Raw genomic sequence first — 3,142 nt, 5'->3', positions numbered from 1 at the left:
ATTTTTGACAATTTTATAAACTCTTCATATTTTTCACACTTTTTCAGGCTCTTCATGTATTTGAACAACGCTTCATGCTCCTCACATTTCTCACACCTTTTGAAGCTCTTCATATTTTTCTCACCTTTTCAGGCTCCTCATGTTTTTGAACACCGCTTCATGCTCCTCCTATTTTTCAAACTTTTTGAAGCTCTTCATGTTTTTCACACCTTATCAGCCTCTTCATGTTTTTGAACACCTCTTCATGCTACTCCTATTTTTCAGACCTTTTCATGCTCCTCATGTATTTCACACGTTTTGAAGCTCTTCATATTTTTCACACCTTTTGAAGCTCTTCATATTTTTCACAGCTTTTCAGGCTCTTCAATTTTTCAACACCGTTTCATTCTTCTCCTATTTTTCAGACCGTTTCATGCTCATCTCATTTTTGACACCTTTTGAAGCTCTTCATATTTTTCACATATTTTGAAGCTCCTCATATTTTTCACACCTTTTCAGGCTGTACATGTTTTTGAACACCACTTCCTGCTCCTCCTATTTTTGAGGCCGTTTCATGCTCATCTCATTTTTGACACCTTCTGAAGCTCTTCATTTTTTTCACACCTTTTGAGCTCTTCATATTCTTCACACGTTTTCAGGCTGTTCATGTATTTCAATAACGCTTCTTACTCCTACTATTTTTCAGACCGTATCATGCTCCTCATATTTTTGACACCTTTTGAAGCTCTTCCCATTTATCACACCTTTTCAGGCTCTTCATGTTTTTCAACACCGCTTCATGATCCTCTTATATTTCAGACCGTTTCATGCTCCTCATATTTTTGACACCTTTTGAAGCTCTTCACATTTTTCACACCTTTTCCGGCTCTTCATGTTTTTCAACACCGCTTCATGCTCCTCCTATTTTTCAGATCGTTTCAGGCTCCGCATATTTTTGACTCCTTTTGAAGCTCTTCATATTTTTCACACGTTTTCAGGCCCTTCATGTTTTTGAACACCGCTTCATGCTCCTCCTATTTTTCAGACGTTTTCAGGCTGCTCGTATTTTTCAGACCGTTTCATGCTCCTCATATTTTTGACAATTTTATAAGTTCTTCATATTTTTCACACATTTTCAGGCTCTTCATGTTTTTGAACACCGCTTCATGCTCCTCCTATTTTTCAAACCTTTTGAAGCTCTTAATGTTTTTCACACCTTATCAGCCTCTTCATGTTTTTGAACATCTCTCCATGCTCCTCATTTTTTTGACAATTTTATAAGCTCTTCATATTTATCACACTTTTTCAGGCTCTTCATGTTTTTGAACACCGCTTCATCCTCCTCCTATTTTTTAAACCTTTTGAAGCTCTTCATATTTTTCACACTTTTTCAGGCTCTTCATGTTTTGAACACCGCTTCATGCTCCTCCTATTTTTCAGACCGTTTCATGCTCCTCAGGTATTTCACACCTTTTCAAGCTCTTCATATTTTTCACAACTTTTCAGGCTCTTCACGTTTTTGAACAACACTTCATGCTCCTCCTACTTTTCAGACTGTTTCATGCTCATCTCATTTTTGACACCTTTTCAGGGTCTTCATATTTTTCAAACTTTTGAAGATCTTCATATTTTTCACACTTTTTCAGGCTCTTCATGTTTTGAACACTGCTTCATGCTCCTCCTATTTTTCAGACCGTTTCATTCTCCTCATGTTTTTGACAACTTTTGAAGCTCTTCATAAATTTCACACCTTTTCATTCTCTTCATGTTTTTGAACACCATTTCATGCTCCTCCTATTTTTCAGACCTTTTCATGCTCCTCATGTATTTCACACGTTTTGAAGCTCTTCATATTTTTCACACCTTTTCAGGCTCTTCATGTTTGTGAACACTGCTTCATGCTCCTCCTATTTTTCAGACCGTTTCAAGCTCCTCATATTTTTCACACTTTTTGAAGCTCTTCATATTTTTCACACCTTTTTAGGCTCTCCATGTTTCTGAACACCACTTCATTCTCCTCCTATTTTTCAGACCGTATCATGTTTCTCATATTTTTCACACCTTTTGAAGCTCTTCATATTTTTCACAGCTTTTCAGGCTGCACATGATTTTGAACACGACTTCATGCTCCTCATCTTTTTCAGTCTGTTTCATGCTCCTCATATTTTTCACACCGTTTGAAGCTCTTCATATTTTTCACACGTTTTCAGGCTCTTCATTTTTTTGATCACCGTTTCAAGCTTCTCCTATTTTTCAGAACGTTTCATGCTCCTCATATTTTTGACCATTTTATAAGCTCTTCATAATTTTCACACTTTTTTAGGCTCTTCATGTTTTTTAACACCGCTTCATGCTCCTCCTATTTTTCAAACTTTTTGAAGCTCTTCATGTTTTTCACACCTTATCAGACTCTTCATGTTTTTGAACACCTCTTCATGCTACTCCTATTTTTCAGACCTTTTCATGCTCCTCATGTATTTCACACGTTTTGAAGCTCTTCATGTTTTTCACACCTTTTCAGACTCTTCATGTTTTTGAACACTGCTTCATGCTCCTCCTATTCTTCAGACCGTTTCAAGCCCTCATATTTTTGACACCTTTTGAAGCTCTTCATATTTTTCACACCTTTTCAGTCTCTTCATGTTTTTCAACTCCACTCATGCTCCTCCTCTTTTTGTGACCTTTTCATGCTCCTCATATTTTTGACACCTTTTGAAGCTCTTCATATTTTTCACACCTTTTGATGCTCTTCATATTTTTCACAGCTTTTCAGGGTCTTCAAGTTTTTCAACACCGTTTCATTCTCCTCCTATTTTTCAGACCGTTTCATGCTCATCTCATTTTTGACACCTTTTGAAGCTCTTCATATTTTTCACACCTTTTGAAGCTCTTCATATTTTACACGTTTTCAGGCTCTTCAACTTTTTCAACATCGCTTCATGCTCCTCCTATTTTTCAGACCGTTTCATGCTCCTCATATTTTTGACACGTTTTGAGGCTCTTCATAATTTTCACACCATTTTAGGCTCTTCATGTTTTTGAACACCGTTTCATGCTCCTCGTATTTTTCACACCTTTTAAAGCTCTTCATATTTTCACACCTTTTCAGGCTCTCATGTTTTTGAACACAGCTTCATGCTCCTCCTATTTTTTATACCGTTTC

The sequence above is a fragment of the Dama dama genome, unplaced genomic scaffold (genome assembly GCF_033118175.1).
Source record: "Dama dama isolate Ldn47 unplaced genomic scaffold, ASM3311817v1 ptg000093l, whole genome shotgun sequence".
Classification (NCBI taxonomy): Eukaryota; Metazoa; Chordata; class Mammalia; order Artiodactyla; family Cervidae; genus Dama; species Dama dama.
Note: the sequence above shows the minus strand (reverse complement) of the source record.